General features: G+C 45.8%; 1 protein-coding gene across 2 annotated transcripts in view; it reads right to left on the reverse strand.

Annotated features, from left to right (window-relative positions):
• The window catches only part of SLC41A2 (solute carrier family 41 member 2), a 71,131-nt gene extending 68,673 nt beyond the window's left edge, over positions 1-2,458 (reverse strand). The window contains exon 1 of one of the 2 annotated variants that reach the window (XM_087814867.1): positions 2,394-2,458. The gene's annotated coding sequence lies outside the window, so the exon portion shown is untranslated. Of the gene's footprint in view, positions 1-2,261; positions 2,373-2,393 lie in introns of those variants that run through there. The other variant, XM_087814866.1, reaches the window with a different exon arrangement.
• Between the last annotated feature and the right edge of the window lie 8,875 nt (positions 2,459-11,333).

An 11,333-nucleotide genomic window follows, 5' to 3' on the forward strand; every position in this document is an offset into this window, starting at 1 on the left:
GAGAGAGAAACATGGATTTGAGAGAGACACATGGATTGATTGCGTCCCACACGCACCCCAAATGGGGCTGGGGGTGGAGCTTGCAACTGAGCCTCGTGCCCTTAGCCGGAATCAAACCTGGGACCCTTCAGTCCATGGGCTGATGCTCTTACCACTGAGCCAAACCAGCTAGGGCTCTTAGCACACTTTTAGTAAGTTGCTTATCCACTATTTCTACTTGGAAATATTTGATTTTATTTTCTATAACATTTCTGAAATTTGGTAGTACACTTTTCAGCAGTCGTATCACAGTAATAGAAAAATGGGCCTGAATTCCTGGTCATTCCAAGTGTCATGTCTTTTTCAGTGGTTTTTGCTACGAAAGACCTGAAGCTAATGCTAAGTTTGTGTGAACTCAGAACTTAACCACGAAATAAACACAGCAGCATTCATTCAGCTTTAAGAGGTTCTTAACGTCAAAGCCATCGAAAATACTTATTTGCCAACTACATATAAATATAATTATAATAAAGACTACACAAACTTAGGAAAATAAGATCTTCCACTTTGCCTGAGAAGCATGTGAAAATTTAATTGAGTAATAGGGGTTTGCTAATTGTTATTAGTTTGTTTAGCTAGCCAACAAAATAAATTATCTGTAATTAAAGTGATAACTGGGACTTTTTTCAAACCAAGAGTAGAATATATGAAAATGCCAACTAAATGTGTGGTCTTTCTTGACTCTGGTCATGAACCCACCTTTTGCAGCTTTTCTCAAAACACCAGAGGTGGGAAAGGGGCACTAAGATGCCTGAGAATTGACAGGGTATTCTGAAAGACGTAAGTGGCGCTTATTTAACTTTCCCCAAAGCATTATGTTGCTTAATATCGGGTTGATTGTCTCTATTAGTGCTAGCCCCTTAAACCAACATTTTTTTCTATAAATGAACATTATAATTCAACAATAAAAAAATTACCCAATTAGTACGTGGGCAAAAGATCTGAATAGACATTTCTCCAAAGAAGGTACACAAATGGACAATAATCACAGGAAAATACACTCAACATGTTAATCAGGGAAATGCAAATCAATAGCACTTCACACCCACCAGAATGGCTACAAAGAAAATTATCCAATAGAAAAACCAAGTGTTGGTGAGGATGTGTAGAAACTGGAACCCTTATACACTGGTTGGTGGGAGTGTAAACTAGTGCTGCTACTTGGGAAAAGTGGGCAGTTCCTCAAAAGTTACAGTTCCTCAAAAGTTAAACATATATGTACACCCAAGAGAAATAAAAGCATTCGCCCACATAAAAACATCCACGAATGTTCATAGTACCATTATCCACAAAGTGGAAACGTCCCTAATATCCATCAACTAGTGGATGGATGAGCAAAATGTGCTCCCGTGGTCCACCAATACAATAGGATGTTATCCCGCCATAAAAAGACTAAAACACCCGACACACGATACAACACTGGGTGAACCTTGAAAACATTATGCCACGTCAAAGAAACCAGTCCCAAAAAGCCACATAGATGACTCCATTTCTAGGAAATTTCCAGAATTGGGAAATCCACAGAGACAGAAAGTAACTTAGTGGTTTGCCAAAGAGTGGAGCAGGTAAGTGGGGAATTAGGAGCGACTGCAACTGGAAACAGGGTTTCATTCCCGGGTGATGCAAATGTTCTAGACAGTGCTGATAACCGCAGAACTTCGCGACTGTACTAAACGGCACACTTTCAAAGGATGAATTATATAGCATGTGAACTATAAAAACCGTTCAATTACAGAAGACTGCGTGTATGTGTAATATACATGTAAGTGTAATAGCTAACACAGACGGATATGTAATCTCTTTCTCTAAATGAACACTTTGGGCGTTTTTTAAACTGAGATACACGTCGCATATATAAAGAAGAGAATGAAAGAACACGGTGACTCAGAGCAAACGCCGAGCCCCGAGGCAGAGGCTCTGGGGTGCGCCCGCCCCTCCATCGGCTCCCCTTCCCCCCATCCCTCGCCACCACCGCGTCCGGCCCAGTGCCCCGGCCCGGGTCGCTGCGGGCGCCCTGAGCCAGCCCGCCCTCCGCCCGAGGCTGGGCAGGCGGGCGGCCCGGCTCCCGCGCCGGCGTTGCCCGCGGGCCGGAGGGGGCACGGCGCTAGGACGGGGCCCGCCGCGCAGCCGCTCCCCGCGCCCCGGTGCCGCCCCACCTCCCCGCTCCCCGCACCCCGGCCCCAGGTCCCGAGCCCCGGTCCCGCCCCACCTCCCTCCGGTACCTGGGATGCGCCCGAGCCCGGCGCCGCGGCCAAAGCCGAGACTTCCCCTCCATTACCACCTGCCGCGGAGCGGGGACCCCGCCTCCTCAGCCCCCGCCGGGGCACCGGGGCCGGGGAGGGTGGGGCATTCACCTAGTTCGCCCGCGGCGACCGCAGCGGCAGCTGCCCGGGCCCGCGGCTCCTCCCCGCTCGCGCGCCTCCCCGCGCCCGCTGCTCGGCGCTGACAGCCCGGAGCCGGCGCCCGAGGCCCGCTGGCTCCCCGCCCCGCCCCCGCGCGCCCGCCCGGCGCAGGCGCAGGCGCAGGATTGGCGCCGCCCGGGGCTGGGGGGGAGAGGGGAGCGGGGGCCGGAGCCAGAGCCTGGTGATGTGGCCGCGGGGGCGGCGACCTGGAGCGCAAGCGCCGCCCCTTCCCGGACCCTTGGCCGCGCCCTCCAAGTCGCGGATGGGGGACCGGATCCCCAAGAGGAAGAGGGACTTTCCAGGAGAGAAGGGCTGTGGCCTCCTTGGGGCAGCCCACCCCATCCCCACCTACCCACGTACAGGCGCATCACCAGTACTGCGGGTCCGAACCCCCAAACCTGTGACTCATGGTCTGTGTTCTCAGGCCGGGGGTTGGCAGGGTTCGTTTTCCCTTTTCGCAGACTTGAGATTAAAACCAAGGCGCACGGAACTCTGCGGGGGCCTCTCCGCAGCGCAGCGCAGCAGGGGCGCGCGTGAGCCCGGGTGGGAGGGGGGGGCGCTGCGAGGACGCGATTCGGGGCACCCCCGGCACCCTCCCCGTGGGAGCGAAGCGCACGGGCGCCCCGGAGGCGGCCGGGGTGCCAGACTTCTCAAGTTGGCCCACACTTGGCTTTAACTCTAGGTAAGCGTGAGGCCAAGTTTGCAACGAGAGGCCAAGAGCTCACTTAAGGGCTGTTTGCAGAGCACCGCTTGTGTATGACTCAGGTAACGGTCTGCGCCCCCACGGGATGTTCTAGGTGTGGGTCCTCAGGGACGACTTCTAAAGGAGAGACTGTCGCTTTAAACATTACCCAGCTAATGACACTTCCTCAAATTAAGGCTTCATCCGATTCAAAGTCACGCCAGTGATTTTGTAGCAGCTTTTCAGACACCAAAGGACAACACAGCGAACACTTACTTGGTGTTTTTCTTTTGCTTTTCTATTTTCTTTTTTTAAACATATCTTTATTGATTTCAGAGAGAGGAAAGGAAGGGGAGAGAGAGAGAAATCAGTGATGAGAGTCATTGATCGGCTGCCTAGCCTGCAGCCCAGCAAGTGCCCTGACAGGGAATCAAACTCTGATCTCCTGCATTCTAGGTCAATGCTCAACCACTGAGCCAGGCCTGGCCAGGCTTCTTCTGCTTTTCAATCAAACTGAGTTTTGACCTTCACCTTCAGGGTAAAAGGTCTGGACCCTCTGTAGTCTTGCTTTATAAAATGGCCCGTGCAAAATAAATAAAATAAAATGGCCCGTGCAGGTGTTCCTCACCCCTTAAACACAATGAGGAATAAAAGTGTAATTGCAAAGCATACGGAAAAACTGTTTCGACTGTATTTCAAATGGTTTTGTTCCTACGGCTTTTAATTACACATCACTGGAAGGTAATTAGCTACTCTTGAAATTTCGCCAGGAGTACAGTTCCAGTCAAATAAGTGTTCCTCCACTGGGTCATGCAGTCTTTCAAGATTTCTGAACTAAATATACATAGGAGAGGCCATCCTCTCCAGGTTTTGAAAATTCTGCCACCGGACTCTCCCTCTTGGGAGCATGCCAGCGCCTTTCCAGACCCTTCTTCCCCCCCCAGGCATCTTACCTTTGCCTTTCCCTCTCCTAAGCTCCAAGGGCCCTTCTTTTGCTTCTGTAACTTATTTCCTGAGCCCATGCAGACCAGCTGACTCACTTCTACTACCTTGGTAACTTTCGAAATAAACTTTCCCTTATAATTTAAAAAAGAAAGAAAGAAAAGAAAATTCCACCACCATTTTTTTTCTGAGAGAGCTGATGGTTTCGACTGCCCTAAATTTCATTCGTTGGCGTGTGATGGGCAACCTTCTGCTTATGCAGTGTTCTTCGTTCTATATGCTACAGCAGCATAGTGTGTATTGTTTAGATATTTTAAGCTTCAAGTTGGAATCTAAATTTAAATTACATTTCGACCCTGGAAATAGCTCAAGGTGGAAGCAGATGGAAAGATATCCCCTTCTGAAAAATTAGGTCCTAACGCGTGCAGGCAGCGAACACGCTATTACTCATCTTCTGCCTGACCACTGGCAACTTAAAACGAAGCAAGTGGCTTAGAATTGAGGATATGTATTAATCACTGTTGTGATGAATGCAAGACAGAAGCCTGGGAGTTATGGGAGTGTGTAACAAAGGGACCTGTTTGCTCTACAGGGTAAGCAAGAGGAAGTGACATTTAATCTGAGCCTTGAAAAATGGAAAGGAGTAAGCCAGGCCACAGGAGGGGTGTGGGGATGCGGGACGCACTCAAAGCTGAAGCTGAAATTGCAGGTTTGAAGGCCCATTGGTAGAAAGCGGCTCCACCTCTTCAGGTCTGGGGGGGGGGGGGGAGGCCCCAGTGACTGGAGTGAGATGAACAGCTCTGTAGAAGAGGTGGGCAGGAGCCTAGAGGGTCAGGCTCAGGACTTTGGACGTAAACCTAAAGACAAAAGGAGCCCTGCCTGTGCGGCTCAGTGGTTGAGCATAGACCAGTTCAATTCCTGGTCAGGGCACATGCGGGGGGGGAGGGAGGGGGTTGTGGACTCGATCCCCGGTAGGGGGCATGCAGGAGGCAACCGATCAATGTTTCTTTCTCATCAGTGTTTCTATCTCTCTCTCCCTCTCCCTTCCTCTCTTAAAAAATCAATAAAAATATATTTAAATAAATAAATAAATACAAAAGGAAGCCACTAAAGAGTTGGAGAGGATCATCGGGACATGATCAGATTTGCATTTGTAAAAGACATTTCTGGCTGCAGTGTGGGGAATGAGTAATAAGGAAGCCACAGAGCACGAGTGAAGACCAGTTTGCAGGTAATGGAGATTAGGAGAAGATGGTGGATTGAAGAAATAGATCAGGGTTAGAAATGTAAGGACTTGATCTTTGACTAAATGTGAGTGAGAGAAGAGTGACAAAAAAAAAAAAAAAAAAAAAATGACTCCCAGCTTTCTAGCTTGGGCTTGTAAAAAATAATATAAGCAGAGCCACTTTATAATGGAGTCACAGCCATCCCAGAGAAACTGCTTTGCAGGTCTTACTCCTCAAGCCTTTGGAATGTTAAAACTGGGCTAATAAACCTCTGGAGTTGGCCTAAAACAGCACTGTATTCCAAACAAATGTTTATTGTGACTAGGACTGAAAATTAAAGACATTCTTTGAAATTCTTAAAACTCTGTTAGCTTATCTGCACCTATAGAAATTCCTTCTATTCAGGTAATTAATTATTCCCTTTCCTTTTTCATAAATACTCCTTGCCTTTACCTCTAAATTAGACTACTATTTAGGTTTCTGCCTGAATTGGTGCTTTTGAAATAGTTATTCTTTGGATCTGAAATAAATGTTTTTGCCTCTCACTTTGGCCTTTTATTTTTAGGTTAACAGTATAAATATATACATAGGTGTATATCCCATACGGTGATAACTACTTATGAAAATAAAACGGGGTTGGAGAGTTTTCAGGCAGGGTGAGAGGGACTGTAAAGGGGAGGGGAGACTAATGCATATAGAGTGATCCAGGAAGGTCTTGTTGGTTTGAGCAGAAAGAAGTATAGATGAAAAAAGGGATTCTATGAAAAGTAACCTCACAGGGTGATCTGATAATAAATTCCTAATGGAGAGTAATCACGTCCCAGGTATATAACTTTCAAGTGAAAGGTTTATCTTTTCCTTTTGTAACCGAACAAAGGGGTTTAGCTGACTGCTGCAATGAAAGCCAAACCTGTAAGACAGGTCCTGGTGCAAAAGGAAAAGGGTTTATTCAGGTGCTACTACCTGTGAGAATGGTGGACTTCCGTCTCAAAGACCATCTCATCTTCCTGCTCAAGCCTGTGGTTCTTATAGGAATAGGGAGGACAGGACTTTCTCTCTATCCAATTATCTTGCTAGCTTTTGGTGTGCTTGGGCTCTATCCATTTATCTTTCTAGCCTTTGGCATGCTCAGTGTAAGAAACTCTGTGCACCATCTTGGCCAATGAGGAGACTCCTGAGGGCTCCCTGACTGTCAGGATTAATGGGGAGGGGGCGCCTGCAGGACCCGCCATCAGGAAGCCTGGAGATACTGCAGCCCTCAGCCTACCTCCCAGTGCTGGAGCCAGGGGAGCTGTTTGGAGTCTGCACAGCACCCCTGGATCCTGGCACACCCACATCCTCTCCATTGCACCCGTGCAGCCTGCCCCTTCGACTGACTGTCTAGAGTAACACTTAGGCATCCCTGTCCATTGTTTCTGAGCATCTAAGTTAGCATACCTTTGAAATAACCACCCCTAAGAGAGCATATAATCTTAACTATGCTGTAATCCCATTCTACCTTCCTCCCACCTTCATGTAATCTTTCTTAAATTCCCTCCTTAATCTCAAATGCGTCAGAGAAACGGCAAACTGTTATCCTTTGAAGCATTTATCTCAGTCTGTTGAGATCTTGCTGCCAGGTGTATCCTCTGTTTGGCTCAAATAATTTTTTTTTAATATGTCTTCATTGATTTCAGAGAGAAGAAAGGAGAGGGAGAAAGAGAGAGAGAAACATCAATGGTGAGAGTCATTGATCGGCTGCCTCCTGCACACCCCCGACTGGGGATCGAACCCACAACCTGGGTTTGTGCCCTGACTGGGAATCAAACTACAATCACCTGGATCATAGGTCGATGCTCAACCGCTGAGCTGCGCCCGCTGGGCTCAAATACATTTTTATAAAAATTATCTACAGGTCTGAATGTTTATTCTGTTGACAGGAGGGAGGGAGCAGCTATGTTATCTGCGTGAAGCGCAGCAAACACAAAGGTCCTGAGACAGAAGTGTGTATGTTGTATTCCAGAGACAGCAAAAACCCCTGTGTGACTGGAGTGAAATGATCAAAGGGGTAGTAGTAGCAGATGCAGTCAGAGAAGCAGCTGGAGGCAGTTCCTGGAGCTTGTAAGCCACTGAAGGGCCTTTGGTTTTCACTCTGAGACAGGAGCCACTGAAAGGACCTGAGCACAGGAATGGCCCACTCTCACTAAGGCTTCAGTGGACAAGGCTGGAAGCAGCTCGAGAGGCTTTCACAATAATCCAGGTGAGAGGGAAGGTGGCCCAGACCAGGGTGGTCATAGAGGAAATGGTGAGAAGAGGCTGGACTCTGAATGTTTTTGAGAGTAGAGCTGACAGGCAGGATGTGCTAATGGATTGAATGAGGGGCATGAAAGAAAGAGAGGAGTTAAGGATGCCTCCAAAACTTTGGCTCAGGCAATTGGAAGAATGGAGTTACCATTCACTGAAATGAGGAACCCTATGAGAAGAAAGTCAGAAGCTGGGTATGAGGTCACCTAGTGAGAGTTTACCATTCTAAGATCTGTCCGTGTGACCTCATTCGGTTCACACATCATCGCCCTGAGTAAGTACTGCTGTTACTCCTATTTGGCAGGTGAGAACTGAGGCAATACTTTACAGCGTGCCTCACAGCCCACAGCTGTAACGTGGGGATAGTAATCCTTCTGAGGTCACCACTGCATTGTCTATCAGGGAAGAGAGCTCAATAAACAGCTACGACAATCTCTAGAGTCGTGATGGGGAAAGTCAGAGGGGCTGTAGTTATACAAAGCAAAAACATCTGAAATTTAGGGGTAGGAGAGACAGGCGGGGCTCAGGGAAGACTTCTAAGAGGAAATGATGTTAGGCTGAAATCTAAAGGATTAGGATTTATCTAAGAGAAATTCTAGGAGGGAGGTAAAAAAGGAAGGAAAGAGCATTGCAGGTAGAGGGAACCACAGTACTTGTGTAAAAAGGAGAGGAGTAGATTTGGAGGAACTGAAAGAATTTCAGTATGTTTGTATGTCGATTTGTATGCGGAGAGTTTTCCTCCACAGACTCATGCTAATGTTTCAAGGTTTCCTATTCCTAGTGTCTTCAGACTGTATCTTTGAGAAAGCAGAGGTCTGCTGTCCTTGATCACTCATCAGGTTTTTGTCAGTTCTCAAACGTAACCATGAGTTCCTGCCTCCGGACTTTGGACTTGCTGTTCTCATTAACTAGGACACTCCATTCTCCCATGAACCTCCCCAGGTCTGCACCCACCAGGTGGCCTCTCATCTTTGCTTCCATAAGAGCCAGTGAAGGGCTTGATCAAAACACTTAAAAATACCACATCGGGGGAGGGAGGAGTGGGTGAAAAGGGTGAAGGGGAGTAAGAGGTACAAACTATCAGCTACAAAATAAATGAGCCACGGACTTGTAGCATACAGCTCAGGGAACATAGTCAGTAATATTGTAATAGTTTGCATGGTGACAGATGGTTACTAGATTTAGTGTGGTAATCACATCATAAAGCATATATAAGTCAATTCACTAGGTTGTACACATGAAGCTAATATAATATTGTATGCCAACTATACTTAAATAATTTTTTTTAAATACCATATCTTAAAAGATTTACTTATCAGTCCACCTTCCTATGAGGTTGTTGGCAGATTTTTTATATCTCAGGCTAGCACAGTGTTATAAGCCCTGTATGGATACTCAATAATTTTACCCCTGAAATGAATGAAAGGATACATTTTAATTGACCTTTCTTTACTGTTAGTGGTGCTGCTACTGGAATTTTGATTTTCTGCTCTGGTTTCACTCCCAACAAAATTATAAAGTTATTTTGAAATTTAATTATATATTGCATTGTTCTGGCTTCTTTAACCTGACTTTGTTGAATTTTTGCCAGGAGACAGGCTTTTTGCAGCACTGGGATGCTGATGGCTGATATATTTTTCAGGGACATGAGGGTGATGCCTTGCTGATATTGTTTGGTTTAAGGACCAGGCAAACCCAATTATTTGTAACTGTTGGCAGTGGGGAGAACAGAACCAGGTGTTAGACCAGTGGGGTCAGACAAGACCTGGGTTCAGCAACCTCTGTATTTGAGTTCTGGCTAAGAAAGAATTCCCAGCCAAGACTCAAAACTATCAGAGAACATTTATTTGAAAAATTACAGAGGTAGAAGAAGTAGTTTGTAGAAGAAATGAGCTTAGGAAACAAGTTATAGAGGCAAAGAAAGGGCCCTTGGAGCTTATGAATGAGGAAGGTCAAGGTTATGTGTTTGAGGGGATGGGGAAGGGGAAGGGAAACAGAAAAGGCATGGGCATGCTCCTGGGAGAGAGAGAATGCTAGGTCCTCTGCCCTAAGCATTTTAAATGTGGAGATTTTAGGGGAGGTCCCAGGGGAAAATCTCAATAGACTATTCAGCAGCTTTCCAGCTGTGTCCTTTCAGGATCAGGATCTCAACTGACTGATTCAGTGCCAGGGCTGCCTCCTGCTTTGGTCAATGCAGCTGGTCCTGAGGTCAGCCATGGAACATCACTTGTCTGGTTCTGCTGCTTTTCTGGGCCTAGAGCTGAAATACAACTGAGGCCTAGACATTATTTCTAAGGAGAAAAAGTCAGGGGTCTAAACCAAATGACCAGCAATATGAAAGGTCAGGGGGGAAAGTCTCCCTGAGGATGAGGTCCCACCCTACAATTGTCCATTGCTAGGCACCCAGGGATTTCTACCCTGGTGACTTCTGTACCTGGCCCATTGTCTTTGCTCTGCTCAGCTCACATCTGTTTAACTGCCTACTATATAACTATTCTCTTCAATAGATGTTCATATATACACCTCCCCCCAAAAAAGACTATATAAAACTCTTTTTGGTTTTTTGTTTTTAATATGTTTTTCTTTCTTTCTTTTTATAGATTTCACAAAGAGGAAAGGAGAAGGAGAGAGAGAGATAGAAACATCAATGATGGGAGTCATTGACTGAGCCCACAACCCAGGCATGTGCCCTGACCAGAAATCAAACCATGATCTCCTAGATCCTAGGTCAATGCTCAACTGTTGAGCCATGCCTGGCTGGGCTTAATATGTTTTTATTGATTTCAGAGAAAGCAAGGGAGAGGGAGAGAGAGAGAAACATCAATCGGCTGCCTCCTGCACACCGTCTCCTGTATGATCAAGCCTGCAATCTGGGCATGTGTCCTGACTGGGAATCGAACCAGTGATCTCCTGGTACATGGGCCAACACTCAACCAACTGAGCCACACCAGCTTTGCAGGAAACAGTGGCTTTAAATGACACATTAGACAAATATTTTCCGAGCATTTTACCCCAACGCAGCAGAATATACATTTTTTTCAAGTGCACATGGAGCATTTTCCAGGATGGACCATATGTTAGGCTACAAAACAAGTCTCAATTAATTTAAGAAGACTGAAATCATATCAAACATCTTGTCCAGCCACAGTGGTATGAAACTAGAACTCAATTACAAGGAAAAAACCTGAAAAACATACAAACACATGGAGGCTAAATAACACGCTACTGAGCAATTAATGAGTTAACAATGAGATCAAGGAAGAAATAAAAAGATACCTTGAGACAAATGAAAATGAAAACACAACAACCCAAAAATCTATGGTACACAGCAAAAGCAGTCCTAAGAGGGACGTTCATAGCAATACAGGCCTATCTCATGAAACAAGAAAAATCTCAAATAAACAAGCTAAATTTCCACCTAATGGAACTAGAAAAAGAACCACAAACAAAGCCCAAAGTGAGTAGGAGGAAGAAAATAATAAGGATTAGAACAGAAATAAGTGAAAGAGTCTAAACAACAACACAAAAGCTTAATGAAACTAAGAGCTGATTCTTTGAAAAGATAAACAAAATTGATAAACCTTTAACCAGACTCATCAAGAATAAAAGAGAAAGGACCCAAATAAATAAAATCAGAAATGAAAGAAGAGAAGTGACAACTGACACCACAGGAATACTAAGGATTAGCATAAAATACAACAAATAATTATATGTCAGCAAACTGGACAACCTGGAAGATATGAATAAATTCCTAGAATC

Source organism: Miniopterus natalensis, chromosome 2 (assembly GCF_054644295.1).
Source record: "Miniopterus natalensis isolate mMinNat1 chromosome 2, mMinNat1.hap1, whole genome shotgun sequence".
NCBI lineage: Eukaryota > Metazoa > Chordata > Mammalia > Chiroptera > Miniopteridae > Miniopterus > Miniopterus natalensis.